This window comes from Triticum urartu, chromosome 1 (genome assembly GCF_003073215.2).
Source record: "Triticum urartu cultivar G1812 chromosome 1, Tu2.1, whole genome shotgun sequence".
In the NCBI taxonomy this organism is placed as follows: Eukaryota; Viridiplantae; Streptophyta; class Magnoliopsida; order Poales; family Poaceae; genus Triticum; species Triticum urartu.
In genome coordinates, this window is record NC_053022.1 from 386485143 (window position 1) to 386501540 (window position 16398).

Genomic DNA, 16398 nt, shown 5'->3' on the forward strand with positions numbered 1-16398 from the left:
TAATAAAGAAAGAGAGGTCTTCACATATATATATACTATCTTAGACATCTTTTATGATTGTGAGCACTCATTAAAATATGACATGCTAAAGAGTTGACGTTGGACAAGGAAGACAACGTAATGGGTTATGTTTTCTTACATCTGAGATAAATTATATTGTCATGGATCATCCAACATGGTTGAGCTTGCCTTTCCCTCTCATGCTAGCCAAATTCATCGCACCAAGTAGAGATACTACTTGTGCTTCCAAATACCCTTAAACCAGTTTTGCCATGAGAGTCCACCATACCTACCTATGGATTGAATAAGATCCTCCAAGTAAGTTGTCATCGGTGCAAAGCAATAAAAATTGCTCTCTAAATATGTATGACTTATTAGTATGGGAGAAATAAGCTTTATACGATCGTGTGATGTGGAAGAAATAAAAGCGACAGACTAGATAATAAAGGTCCATACCACAAGTGGCAATATAAAGTGACATTCTTTCTGTTGGAAATATGCCCTAGAGGCAATAATAAATTAGTTATTATTATATTTCCTTGTTCATGATAATCGTTTATTATCCATGCTAGAATTGTATTGATAGGAAACTCAGATACATGTGTGGATACATAGACAACACCATGTCCCTAGTAAGCCTCTAGTTGACTAGCTCGTTGATCAATAGATGGTTACGGTTTCCTGACCATGGACATTGTATGTCATTGATAACGGATCACATCATTAGAAGAATGATGTGATGGACAAGACCCAATCCTAAGCATAGCACAAGATCGTATAGTTCGCATGCTAAAGCTTTTCTAATGTCAATTATCATTTCCTTAGACCATGAGATTGTGCAACTCTCGGATACCGTAGGAATACTTTGGGTGTGCCAAACGTCACAACGTAACTGGGTGTCTATAAAGGTGCACTACGGGTATCTCCGAAAGTGTCTGTTGGGTTGGCATGAATCGAGACTGGGATTTGTCACTCCGTGTGACGGAGAGGTATCTCTGGGCCCACTCGGTAGGACATCATCATAATGTGCACAATGTTATCAAGGAGTTGATCACGGGATGATGTGTTATGGAACGAGTAAAGAGACTTGCCGGTAACGAGATTGAACAAGGTATCGGGATACCGACGATCGAACCTCGGGCAAGTACAATACCGCTAGACAAAGGGAATTGCATACGGGATTGATCGAATCCTCGACATCATGGTTCATCCGATGAGATCATCATGGAACATGTGGGAACCAACATGGGTATCCAAATCCCGCTAATGGTTATTGACCGGAGGACGTCTCGGTCATGTCTGCATGGTTCCCGAACCCGTAGGGTCTACACACTTAAGGTTCGATGACGCTAGGGTTATAGGGAATAGATATACGTGGTTACCGAATGTTGTTCGGAGTCCCGGATGAGATCCTGGACGTCACGAGGAGTTCCAGAATGGTCCGGAGGTAAAGATTAATATATAGGAAGTATGGTTTTGGCCACCGGAAGTGTTCCGGGCATCACCGGTAGTGTACCGGGACCACTGGAGGGGTCCGGGGGTCCACCAGGTGGGGCCACCAGCCCCGGAGGCCTACATGGGCCAATAGTGGGAAGGGACCAGCCCCTAAGTGGGCTGGGGCGCCTCCCCACCAAGGCCCATGCGCCTAAGGGGAAGAGGGGGCAAACCCTAAGGGCAGATGGGCCGTAAGGCCCATGCCTGGTGCGCCTCCCTCTCCCCCTCCACTTGGCCGCCACCCTGGATGGGATTGGGGCTGGCCGCCGCCCCTAGGGTGGAACCCTAGGTGGGGCGCACCCCTCCCTCTCCCCTATATATACTTGAGGACTTGGGGCTGCCAACAGACGAGTTCCTCTCCTTGGCGCAGCCCTACCCCTCTCCCTCCTCGTCTCTTGCGGTGCTTGGCGAAGCCCTGCTGGAGTACCACGCTCCTCCACCACCACCACGCCATCGTGCTGCTGCTGGATGGAGTCTTCCTCAACCTCTCCCTCTCTCCTTGCTGGATCAAGGCATGGGAGACGTCACCGGGCTGTACGTGTGTTGAACGCGGAGGTGCCGTCCGTTCGGCACTAGGATCTCCGGTGATTTGGATCACGACGAGTACGACTCCTTCAACCCCGTTCTCTTGAACGCTTCCGCTTAGCAATCTATAAGGGTATGTAGATGCACTCTCCTTCCCCTCGTTGTTGGTTTCTCCATAGATAGATCTTGGTGACACGTAAGAAAATCTTGAATTTCTGCTACGTTCCCCAACACTTTCGCACTAAGATTTTGTGCATCCAACCATAAAAGCGCATGACAACCTCTACTTCCCTCTACGAAGGGCCTATCTTTTACTTTTATCTCCTACCTTGCATAAGAGTCACGGTGATCTTCACCCTTCCTTTTTACATTTTATCCTTTGGCAAGCACAGCATGTTGGAAAGATCCTGGTATATATGGCTAATTGGATGTGAGTTTTCATGAACTATTATTGTTGACATTACCCTTGAGGTAAAACATTAGGAGGCAAAACTATAAGCCCCTATCTTTCTCTGTGTCCGATTAAAACTCCATACCCATAAATATTGTGTGAGTGTCAACAATTGTGAAAGACTATATGATAGTTGAGTATGTGGCCTTGCTGAAAAGCTCTTATATGTTGACTCTTTCCTATGTTATGATAAATTGCATTCATACTTGAAATTGTGATTGAATTATTACTCTAGCATAAGAAATTATATGACAAGAATTATATAAGTTGTCGTTCTAAGAATGATCATGATGCCCTCATGTCCGTATTTTATTTTTATCGACACCTCTATCTCTAAACATGTGGCATATTTTTCGATTTTTGGCTTTCGCTTGGGGACAAGCGAGGTCTAAGCTTGGGGGAGTTGATACGTCCATTTTGCATCATGCTTTTATATCGATATTTATTGCATTATGGACTATTATTACACATTATGTCACAATACCTATGCCTATTCTCTCTTATTTTACAAGGTTTCCATAAAGAGGGAGAATGCCGACAGCTGGGATTCTGGGCTGGAAAAGGAGCAAATATTAGAGACCTATTCTACACAGCTCCAAAAGTCCTAAAACTTCACGGAAGACGTTTTCCGAATATATAAAAAATACTGAGAGCAAGAAGTTCACCAGGGGGGCACACCCTGCCCACGAGGGTGGGGGCGCGCCCTACCCCCCTGGGCGCGCCCCCCTACCTCGTGGGCCCCCTGGTGGCCCTCCGGTGGCCATCTTATGCTATATGAAGTCTTTCGATGGAAAAAAATAAGAAGCCATCTTCTCGGACGAAACTCCGCCGCCACGAGGCGGAACCTTGGCGGAACCAATCTAGGGCTCTAGCAGAGCTGTTCTGCCGGGGAAACTTCCCTCCGAGAGGGGGAAATCATCGTCATCGTCATCACCAACGCTCCTCTCATCGGGAGAGGGCAATCTCCATCAACATCTTCACCAGCACCATCTCCTCTCAAAACCCTAGTTCATCTCTTGTATCCAATTCTTGTCTCCAAGTCCGGGATTGGTACCTGTGGGTTGCTAGTAGTGTTAATTACTCCTTGTGGTTGATGCTAGTTGGTTTATTTGGTGAAAGATCATATGTTCAGATCCTATATGCATATTAATACCCCTCTGATTATGAACATGAATATGCTTTGTGAGTAGTTACGTTTGTTCCTGAGGACATGGGAGAAGTCTTGCTATTAGTAGTCATGTGAATTTGGTCTTCGTTCGATATTTTGATGAGATGTATGTTGTCATCCCTCTAGTGGTGTTATGTGAACGTCGACTACATAACACTTCACCATTATTTGGGCCTAGAGGAAGGCATTGGGGAGTAACAAGTAGATGATGGGTTGCTAGAGTGACAGAAGCTTAAACCCTAGTTTATGCGTTGCTTCGTAAGGGGCTGATTTGGATCCATATGTCTCATGCTATGGTTAGGTTTACCTTAATACTTTTGTTGTAGTTGCGGATTCTTGCAATGGAGGTTAATCATAAGTGGGATGCTTGTCCAAGTAAGGACAATACCCAAGCACCGGTCCACCCACATATCAGATTATCAAAGTACCGGACGCGAATCTTATGAACATGATGAAAACTAGCTTGACGATATTCCCATGTGTCCTCGGGAGCGCTTTTCTCTATAAGAGTTTGTCCAGGCTTGTCCTTTGCTACAAAAAGGATTGGGCCACCTTGCTGCACTCTATTTACTTTTGTTACTTGTTGCTCGTTACAAATTATCCTATCACAAAACTATCTGTTACCACTTATTTCAGTACTTGCAGAGAATACCTTGCTGGAAACCGCTTATCATTTCCTTCTGCTCCTCGTTGGGTTTGACACTCTTACTTATCGAAAGGACTACGATAGATCCCCTATACTTGTTGGTCATCACCCTCATGTCCGTATTTTATTTTATCGACACCTCTATCTCTAAACATGTGGACATGTTTTTCGATATCGGCTTTTGCTTGAGGACAAGCGAGGTCTAAGCTTGGGGGAGTTGATACGTCCATTTTGCATCATGCTTTTATATCAATATTTATTGCATTATGGGCTGTTATTACACATTATGTCACAATACTTATGTCCATTCTCTCTTATTTTACAAGGTTTGCACGGAGAGGGAGAATGCCGGCAGCTGGAATTCTGGGCTGGAAAAGGAGCAAATATTAGAGACCTATTCTGCACGACTCCAAAAGTCCTGGAACTCCACGGGAGTCATTTTTAGAATATATAAAAAATATTGGACGAAGGAAGCACCAGAGGGGGGCCACCCACCATCCACGAGGGTGGGGGCGCACCCTACCCCCTAGGTGCGCCCCCTGTCTCATGGGCCCCCTGGCAGGCCTTTGGTGCCCATCTTTGGCTATATGTAGTCTTTCGCCCTGGAAAAGTCAGAAGGAAGCTCTAGGGACGAAACTCCGCCGCCACGAGGCGGAACCAATCTAGGGCTCCGGTGTAGTTGTTCTGTCGGGGAAACATCCCTCCGTGAGGGGAAATCATCACCATCATCATCACCATCGATCCTCTCATCGGGAGGGTCAATCTCCATCAACATCTTCACCAGCACCATCTCATCTCAAACCCTAGTTCATCTCTTGTATCCAATATTTGTCTCAAAACCTCAGATTGGTACCTGTGGGTTGCTAGTAGTGTTGATTACTCCTTGTAGTTGATGCTAGTTGGTTTATTTGGTGGAAGATCATATGTTCAGATCCTTTATGCATATTAATACCCCTCTGATTATGAACATGGATATGATTTGTGAGTAGTTATGTCTGTTCCTGAGGACATGGGAGAAGTCTTGCTATAAGTGGTCATGTGAATTTGATATTCGTTCGATATTTTGATGAGATGTATGTGGTCTTTCCTCTAGTGGTGTCATGTGAACATCGACTACATGACACTTCACCATTGTTTGGGCCTAGAGGAAGGCATTGGGAAGTAATAAGTAGATGACGGGTTGCTAGAGTGACAGAAGCTTAAACCCTAGTTTATGCGTTGCTTCGTAAGGGGCTGATTTGGATCCATATGTTTCATGCTATGGTTAGGTTTACCTTAATACTTCTTTTGTAGTTGCGGATGCTTGAAAGAGAGGTTAATCATAAGTGGGATGCTTGTCCAAGTAAGGGCAGTACCCAAGCACCACTCCATCCACATATTAAATTATCAAAGTACCAAACGCGAATCATATGAGCGTGATGAAAACTAGCTTGACGATAATTCCCACGTGTCCTTGAGAGCGTTTTCCTTTATATAAGAGTTTGTCCAGGCTTGTCCTTTGCTACAAAAAGGATTGGGCCATCTTGCTGCACCTTATTTACTTTTATTACTTGTTACCCGTTACAAATTACCTTATCATAAAACTATATGTTACCGATAATTTCAGTGCTTCCAGAGAATACCTTACTGAAAATTGCTTATCATTTCCTTCTGCTCCTCGTTGGGTTCGACACTCTTACTTATTGAAAGGACTATGATAGATCCCCTATACTTGTGGGTCATCAAATCGCCGCGAGTACGACTCCATCAACCGCGTTCTTGTAACGCTTCCGCTTAACAATCTTCAAGGGTGTGAAGATGCACTCCCTCTCTCTCTCTCATTGCTAGCTTCTCCTAGATTGATCTTGGTGACACGTTGAAAGGATCGATATGGTTGACTAGAGGGGGGTGAATAGGCAACTACCAATTTTTAGCTTTTCTTTACCAAATTAAACTTTGCATCAAATTAGGTTGTCTAGATGTGCAACTAGGTGAGCAACCTATATGATGCAATAACAACAAGCATACAAGCAAGCAAGGGTATAAACACTAAAGAGCTTGCACAAGTAAAGGTAAGAGATAACCAAGAGTGGATCCGGTGAAGACAAGGATGTGTTACCGAAGTTCCTTCCTTTTGAGGGGAAGTACGTCTCCGTTAGAGCGGTGTGGAGGCACAATGCTCCCCAAGAAGCCACTAGGGCCACTGTATTCTCCTCACGCCCTCACACAATGCGAGATGCCGTGATTCCACTATTGGTTCCCTTGAAGACGGCGACCGAACCTTTACAAACAAGGTTGGGGCAATCTCCACAACTTAATTGGAGGCTCCCAACAAGACCACAAAGCTTCACCACAATGGAATATGGCTCCGAGGTGACCTCAACCGTCTAGGGTGCTCAAACACCCAAGAGTAACAAGATCCGCTAGGGATGAGTGGGGGAATCGAAAATCCCTTGGTGGAAGTGTAGATCGGAGCCTTCTCAACCACTCCCGAGCAAATCAACAAATTTGATTGGCTAGAGAGATAGATCGGGTGAAAATGAAGCTTGGAGTATTTAATGGAGCTTGAGCAATAAATGGAGCTTGGGGGAGGAAGAGGTGGGTGAGAAGGAAGAAGGGGACTCCCTTTTATAGTGTGGGCAACAATCCCGTTGCCCCCCACCAACCAGCCCCGCACAGGGCGGTACTACCGCTGAGATGGGGCGGTACTACCGCCAGGACAACGGTACTACCGCGCCAGCCAGTGGTACTGCCGTGCTGGGGAGACCAGTAGGGAACGGACCCAAATGCGGTACTACCGTGGTGGTAGGGTAGTACTACCGCTCCTGGAACGGTACTACCACCACTACAACCGTGACTAGTGCCGCAAAACCCGACACGAGAAAAAGACCTCTCGAATCGAGGCGGTAGGAACCAGACTGCCCAGCGGTACTATGGCAGTGGGGTCAAGGGCGGTAGTACCGCTGTGGAGCGGTACTACCGCTTGTGACCCTTCGGCCGTAGTACCGCAGGCAGTGTGGTACTACCGCTGGGGCGCGAGAGAGAGAGAAGAAATCTCTCAAAGAAGCTGAGGACAAGGCGGAGGTGCCAGGCCCCCAGCGGTACTACTGCTGTGGAGCCACGGGCAGTACTACCGCTGCGGAGCGGTACTGCCGCTTGTGGCTTCTCAGCGGTACTACCGCTGGGTGCGCGGTACTATCGCTTTGACCCAGACAGGACAAAGAAGAGAGAGGAGAGATCTCTTCAATGGAAAGGAAATGCTCGGAGGGTGAGAAGCTGATGTGTACGTGATGATTCCACCCATGCAAAACCCCAGCGGACCCCCTCTTGATAGTACGGTGCCCTCTACGCAACTAGTCCACCGAGAAAGAAACGAAAGAGCTACACCGTCTTGAAATACACTCTGAGGGGAAGAAGGCGTCTCGTGCCAGTGGAGAATCTGTGAATAATTCAAAGCACAAGATTAGTCCGCAAACATGTTGTCATCAATCACCAAAACTACCTTGAGAGAGATATGCCGTAACAATCTCCCCCTTTTTGGTGGACTGATGACAACTAGGGATTTGCGCAAGGAAAAAATGAAACGAAGAAAACTAAGAACTATAAAATATAGATGGGCTCCCCCAGAATGTGTGCACCTAGTGATGGCACGACACACACATTCGGATCAACACTCCCCCTATATTTTATAGTCCAACAATACTAAGCACAAGATATATGAGAGAAGTGAATAAACAGGACAAGCATGCATCTCACAATAAACTACAGTACTCTGAAATGACATAAGTAATAAGGTGGCGATAGGGAGCATATGTCTTACACCATATGACCAGAACTTAGGTCTCACACCAAACCAAACCAAAGAAGGAACACACAAGAAAACACAAGACGACTCAAAGCACGACACAAGAAGCAAATCCCTACACTCTCTCCCCCTTTGGCAGTGAGACACCAAAAAGGGCATAGAGTGACACTACGACTCCAGGTGATGGGAGGAGGAAGATCTCGAACATCACATCTCTGCATCTTCATCGTGGGTCGAAAACTGCTCGGCATCGGAGTCGGTCCAGTGGCAATTCTGAAGAATCCAGTCCTCCTCTACAGTGATCTGACCCTCAGACCCACTGGCAACTGTTGCTCCCATCTGATGCATGAGCTCCTTGTGGCGCGTCCTGGCATGCTTCTCCGCCACATGAGTCATGTACTGACCATGGGACTCCATGCAGAAAAGCTTCTTCATCTTGCGCTTAAGCTTCTGTGCCCATGACGGTTCTGCACTAGAGGGGCCAAAGTCCTCCTCATGAGGATCAATAGCAGCCTCACCCTCAGTCCCCATGGCAGCAGCAGCAGCAGACGGGCCCCCTGTGGCAGCAGTAGCAGATGGACCCCCTGTGTGAGGCGTTGTCCAGTTGTCCTTCTTCCTTAGACGCTTGATCTCATGAGAAACCAAGTCTCCAGTCTCTAGCAACACTTTGGGATAAGTCTGTGCCCAGGCCCTCTCAATGAGCCTCATGATGAATGGACCATAGATAGGACACTTGCGCTCAGACACGGCAGATAGAAGTTCAGACCACATGACATGAGAGATATCCAGGCTCTCTCCAGTGCTTGCTTCCTTCTCATGCTGACAGAAAAGGAGCATGTCCACGAGGTAAGAGTGGACCATATCCAGATTCCCGATCCGAGGGAAGAGAGTCTCACGAAATATGCGATGAAGAATGTCCAGATACGGAGACAGCTCATAGGTCTTCTTCTCAGTTACTGGGTGAACCTTCACAGTGCAGTAGGGCCAAAGGGCTTGCTTGTGGGTGGATGTAGCATTGAGGTGAGGACGGAAACCGACAGGAGTCTCAAGCCCGTTATCCACCACATCAAGTAACTCCATGAAAGTCTTCCACTTGACAGAAAGCAGCTTGCCATTGGTCATCCATGTCAGAGTCCTATCGACATCTGTCCCAAGATGGACGATGGCATAGAACTGAGCCACCAAATCCGCATCGAAATCCTTGTTGAATTGCATGATCCTGAGAATGTTCAGCTGAGTACACATCTGAAGAGCTTCGCCAAAGTACTCCGGGTCCTTCTCCATAGCATCAGTGTCAATGGAGTGAACATCAACAAAAAGATTCTTATTGGCCTTGATCACATCAAAGTAGATGGCAAACTGAAAACGGTTCCAGAACGGGCGGTTGACCAAAGTGGGTTCTTGGTCCACCGCATAGGGGTTGCGGCGACGCTTCTCCCAAAACTCCTTGTTGGTCATCTCAGTCACAGTCTTCCCTTTTGGCTTGTTGGCGGCTCGCTTCGATTGTTGAGGAGGTGGAGGAACACTTGCAGATACACTTGCTGGAGGCGGTTGGGTGCTCGAGGAACCACCGGCTAGCTCTGAGGTGCGGTAGCGTTTTGATGTGGCACGCCCGGGGTTGATACGGCGACCTTGCTGCTCGGAACGGTCATCACCTGGAGCCAAACACAAGAACACGCAAAACAACCAGAAAGAACGAGCATAAGCCAACAAACTCAACAAAAAGATCAAGGTAAGACAGGAAAATGATGGAAATTGGAATTCAGCGGTAGTACCGTGACCTGCCCGCGGTAGTACCGCCCCAAGCGGTAGTACCGCCCCAAAGGGAGCGGTAGTACCGCTCTAGGTCAAGCGGTAGTACCGCTCCAAGAGGAGCGGTAGTACTGCTTGAGGCAGAGAAACAACAGTTTCATATAGCACGAGGCGGTGAAACAGCGGGTTCTTACTACCGCAGTCAGATCCGGCACTACCGGCCTACCAAATTCAAAAATAATCCTACCAAACTCTAATCGAGATAGTCTAGTTGCCTTCTCCAACCAACTCAAGCCTAGATTTAGCCAAAAATCTAGAGATGCAACCACCATTGCCCCTAAGAAACAAGAACTGAAAAAGAGACAAAACGAAAGAAGGAACAGGGGCAATACCGGCATCCATGGCAAGAGGACGAGGTGGGGATCGACTCCACCAAAGGAAATGGAGAGGGACTTCCCGGAGATGGAGATCCGCCGGAGCCCTCCCGCGGCGAGAGGAGGCTGGAGAGAGGAAGAGAAAGGAGGGGCGAAGTGAATGGGTATGGGGGAGAAGAAACCTCCCCCTGCCCCGACTTAACCCCCTGTTCTTGTCCCCCAGCGGTAGTACCATGCTGGGGGGCGGTAGTACCGCTTACGAGCGGTAGTACCGCGCACCACCAGCGGTAGTACCGCCCAGCACGCCACGGCAACTAAACAGACACGGCTTTAGCTCGACGAAACGACAAAAATGGCAAGAGAAAAAACACACCAGCAAACGACCAAGACACACCTCTTCAAAAGAGGGCGGTGGCCGAGGCCACCTATGTTTGAGTCAAAAGGTATGGCACCGTGAAGATTTTAACCTTGGGCCCATGACCAAAACTCGTCTTTGAAGCACAAGTGCCATCAACAATGGCTAAAGTGAAAGACTTGATCAATTTATGCATAATGGGGGGAGAGGGAGTTCATTGATAGAACAACACTCCCCCTATGTCCATGCCTACACCTACACTAGACAACAAATTGAGCGTGGTAGGGTGTGCACGGGTTCAAGCCACATTGCTTAAATCAATGATATTTAGCTCATGCCTTAACTCGCGAAATCTTGCTTCATCCAAGGGCTTCGTGAAAATATCTGCAAGGTTGTCATGAGTGTTGACATAGTTGAGCTCGATCTCTCCTCGCCTAATGTGATCCCGGATGAAGTGATACCGAATCTCAATATGCTTCGTCTTGAAGTGTTGCACTGGGTTGAGAGAAATCTTGATGGCACTTTCATTGTCACACCAAAGAGGCACTTTGTCACAAGTGACACCGTAATCCTTTAAAGTTTGCCTCATCCATAGAAGTTGTGCACAACAACTACCGGCGGCAACATACTCCGCCTCAGTAGACGAGAGAGACACACAACTTTGCTTTTTGGAAGACCAACTTACCAAAGAGCAACCAAGGAATTGGCACCCTCCGGAAGTGGACTTCCTATCCACTTTGTCTCCCGCCCAATCGGAATCCGAGTACCCTACAAGCTTGAAGTTTGATCCTCTTGGGTACCATAAGCCAAAGTTTGGGGTATGAGCCAAATATCGAAAGATTCGTTTGACCGCCACAAAGTGACTTTCCTTAGGTGCGGCTTGAAACCGTGCACAAATTCCCACACTCAACATGATGTCCGGTCTAGATGCATAAAGGTAAAGCAAGGATCCAATCATGGAATGATATACCTTTTGATCCACCACTTTACCATTGGGATCTAAGTCAAGTTGGCACTTGGTGGGCATTGGAGTGGAGGCCGGCTTGACGTCACTAAGCTTGAATCTCTTGAGCATGTCTTGAGTGTATTTGGATTGATTGATGAAGGTTCCTTCTCTTCTTTGCTTCACTTCGAACCCTAGAAAGAACTTCAACTCTCCCATGGAGGACATCTCGAACTTTGAGGTCATGAGAGCGGCAAATTCCTCATTGAAAGCTTTGTTAGGAGAACCAAAGATAATATCATCAACATATAATTGGCACACAAACAACTCCCCTTTGACCTTCTTAGTAAAAAGAGTGGGGTCGATTAGCCCAACTTCAAAACCATGGTCTTGTAACAACTCGGTAAGGTGGTCATACCACGCACGTGGGGCTTGTTTAAGGCCATAGAGTGCCTTATCGAGTTGATACACATGATCGGGAAAGTAGGGATCCTCGAACCCGGGGGGTTGCTTGACGTAAACCAATTCATTAATGGGACCATTAAGAAAAGCACTCTTCACATCCATTTGTTGTAACTTAAAGTTATGATGAGAAGCATATGCAATCAACATGCGAATGGATTCAAGACGAGCAATGGGAGCAAAGGTTTCACCGTAGTCGATACCCTCGACTTGGGAGTAGCCTTGTGCTACCAAATGAGCCTTGTTGCGAATGATAATCCCATGGGCATCTTGCTTGTTCTTGAATATCCACTTGGTTCCAATGACATTGTGGTTCCCGTTGGCCTTGGCACCAATCTCCACACTTTGTTGCGCTCGAAGTTGTTGAGTTCTTCGTGCATGGCATTGAGCCAATCCAGATCTTCTAGCGCCTCATACACCTTGTGGGGTTCCACACAAGAGACAAACGCGTGATGCTCACAATAATTTGCTAATTGTCTACGAGTGCTTACCCCCTTTCTTAAGCTTCCAGGCACATTCATCATGAGATGATCCTTGGTGGAGAGCTTGGAAGCAACCTTGGCGGCACGACGCTCTAATTCCTCCTCGGTGGTGAGTTGAGGAGTGGTTACTTGATCATCTTGAGCGTCGTCATGAACTTGTTCTTGATCTTGAACTTGCTCGGGGGAGAGAACTTGACCTTGGGCATCACTTGGTGTGTCAACACCGTCTTGAGTATGATCTTGCCCTTGGTCTTGTTCATGAGGTTGAGGGCCTTCACTTTGTTCTTCGGAACCATGTGGGCCTTGGATTGGTGGTGACTCCACTTGAGTGGAGCATTGTCCTTCTCCTTCGGCCACAAGGGGTTCCTCAATGGGTAGGATGAAACCAACACCCATTCTTCTTATGGCTTGAGGAGGAATTTCATCACCTACATCACAAGTGCCACTTTGCTCCACTTGGGAGCCGTTATTCTCATCAAACTCCACGTTACACGTCTCCTCAATAAGTCCCGTGGATTTATTGAGGACATGGTAAGCATGAGAGTTTGTAGCATAACCAACAAATATGCCCTCATAAGCTCTAGCCTCAAATTTAGACAACCGAACACCTTTCTTGAGAATGAAACACTTACACCCGAATACCCGGAAGTACTTGAGGTTGGGCTTGTTACCGGTGAGTATCTCATATGGAGTCTTGTTCAAGCCCTTGTGGAGGTAGAGCCGATTGGATGCATGACACGCGGTGTTGATGGCTTCGGCCCAAAAGTTGTATGGAGACTTGAACTCCGCCGTCATGGTCCTTGCCGCATCCATCAACGTCCGGTTCTTCCTCTCCGCAACACCGTTTTGTTAAGGGGTGTATGGTGCGGAATATTGATGCTTGATTCCCTCATCACTAAGAAATTCATCCAAGGTGTAGTTCTTGAACTCGGTGCCGTTGTCACTTCTTATTGTCAAGATCTTTGCATTGTGTTGACGTTGTGCTTCATTTGCAAAGTCAATGACGGTTTGTTGGGTCTCGCTCTTCCTCTTGAAGAAATACACCCACGTGTACCTTGAGTAGTCATCTACAATCACCAAGAAATACTTCCTACCTCCAAGATTATCGAATGATGGGGGCCCAAAAAGATCCATGTGAAGGAGCTCCAAGGGCCTCTTTGAATAAATGATAGTCGTGGGAGGGTGAGCCTTCTCATGTAGCTTTCCTTCGATACAGGCACTGCAAGCACGATCTTTAACAAAACTAACATTCGTTAGTCCACGGACATGGTCCCCCTTGAGAAGACTTTGCAAAGATCTCATATTGACATGGGCTAAACGGTGATGCCAAAGCCATCCCACATCAACTTTAGCCATTAGGCATGTCGCGGTCTTAGTGGATCGCTCCGAAAAGTTAATCACATATAGACCGTTCTCGACATGCCCAACAAAAGCTAATTTAAGAGTCTTGATCCACAAGAGGGCCACGGTATCGATATCAAAGAAAGTGGCAAAGCCCATGATTGCAAGTTGACGAACGGAAAGTAAATTGTATGCAAGGGACTCAACAAGCATGACCTTCTCGATCGTGAGATCATGAGAGATGACCACCTTGCCAAGTCCCAATACCTTAGAGGATGAGGCGTCACCCCACTCGACATTGGTGGGCATAGATGGAACTTTGTGCACGTCCACCACCAAGTCCTTGCTTCCGGTCATATGATTTGTAGCTCCTCTATCGAGCAACCATGATCCACCACCGGAAGCAAACACCTACAAGAAATCAATGCTTGGTTTTAGGTACCCATTTTGTAATGGGTCCTTTGATGTTAGTAACAAGGGTCTTAGGAACCCAAATAGACCATTCAATGTACTCATGAAGAGAACCAACAAATTTGGCATAAATATGCCCATCACTAGCACGGCATAACACATAAGAAGGATTAAAATCGCCGGCTTTGTTGGGAGGGGTGACATTGCCCTTCTTGACATTGTTCTTCTTCTTCTCCTCGGGGGCACTCTCTCCCTCCCTCACAAAGGTTTGCATGAGGGGAGGAGGTCATTTGGTCTTGTCATTCTTCTTCTTGTTCTTGGAGTCGGGCACGTACCCAACCCCTTCCTTGGCCACACCTCCCTTTTGGTTGATCAAGAGATCATTGAGGTTCTTCTTGCCTTGTATGCAAGTCGCAAGACCTCTCTCAAGTTGCTCCTTCAACTTAGCATTTTCCTCAACAAGATGTATATGCTCACAACACGGGTTAGTAGCATTTGCATTATCAATTAAAACCATATGAGGAAAAGTTGCTTTCTCCTTAGTTAGCTTCACTTGGAGTTGATCATGAGACTCCTTGAGACTAGCGTGAATACCCTTCAAGGCCTTGTGGGCCTTGTCAAGTATATCAAACTCCTCTTTGAGTCTAGCAAGATCAACCCCGAGTTTAGCCTTCTCGGAATTTAGCACACGAGAAACAATGAGGGCATGATCATAATCTTTCTTTAACTTAGCATGATCAACGTTGTGTGACTCCTCAAGAGCCAAACGAAGACCACGCTCTTCCTCAAGAGCATTGGAAAGATCCAAAATCTCATCAACATAGTCACAACTATGCCCTTCCATCTTAGAGATGGTGTCTTCATGAGCCTCGATCATGTCATTGGCCTCACCCAGTTGTTCCAAGAGAGCAACAAAGTGCTTCTTGGATTTTCCCTTGAGTTTGCCCATAAAGGCCTCAAACTCATTAGCCTCCACATTAGCTCCCTCAAGTTCATTAATGCTATCCGTTGGGGAAGGATGATTAATGATGGTAGTTTTGATGTTGGAGGTTACCTTGTTGGTGGCTTTAGCCATGAGGCACTTGGCGGTGATGCTCTCATTGGGTGAGTCGAAGAGAGACACCCGTGACGTTGTTGCAATGGCAACGGAGGCCATGGCAACCGACTCATCATCTTCATCATCGTCATCATCCTCATTGTACTCTTCTTGCACAACCAAAGCCTTGGGAGGAGTCTTCTTGGTGAAGTTGTTCTTGTTGGGGAACGACTTGGCCTTGTCCTTTTGGATGAGTTTGCCACCATTGTCTTCCCTCTTCTCATACGGGCATTCCGCAACAAAATGACTCACGTTGCCGCAATTGTAGCAAGTCCTTACACGTTGCTTGCCCCTTGTGCCACTCGAGTTGTTTTTGCTAAAATTGGGCCTCGAGTTTTTCTTACTCCAAAATTGCCTTGAAGCAAGTGCCATGTGTTCATGATATGCATACTTCGTATCTTCGGGGTTGCTCTCCTCTTCTTCCTCTTCTTCTTCTTCCACGGTGAGCTTGGCCTTCAATGCAAGGTTAGGCTTCTTTGCCCGTTGAGAACGGAGCACCGCATTGTCAGCGGTCTTGTCCAAAATGTTCATGGCCACAAACTCATCCAACACTTCGCTTGAGGTCAAAGTGTGGAAGTCCGGTCTTTGACGAATGACGGAGGACATGGCCTTGTGGTAGGGCATCATTGCCTTGAGGAATTTGCGCTTGATCCAATTGTCATCTGTGTCCTTGCTCCCGTGATCTCATAGTGAGACCGTGAGTTTGGTTACTCTCCGATAAAGCTCACGAGGTTCTTCATCTTCCTTCATTGCAAACTCATCGGCCTCATCTTGTACCACTTCATAGTTGGAGCATTGAATGCTTGCGCTTCACCGGTAGAGAGACACGACACAATGCCATGCATCTTTGGCCAAGGCGAAGGGACGAAGATGAGGTAGGTCTTCGGGTGGAATTGCATCTTGAATGATGAAGAGAGCATTCTCATTGAATTGATTGTCCGCGGCTTCTCGAGGAGTGAAGTTGCTTGGATCATGTGGATAGAAACCTTCTTCAATGATTCTCCAAAGGTTAGTGTTCACATGATTTAAATGACGTTTAAAGCGGTAAACCCAAGAATCAAAATCCTCATTTTTCACAATCTTAGGGGGAGGACCGGCATGATTCAAATGAGTG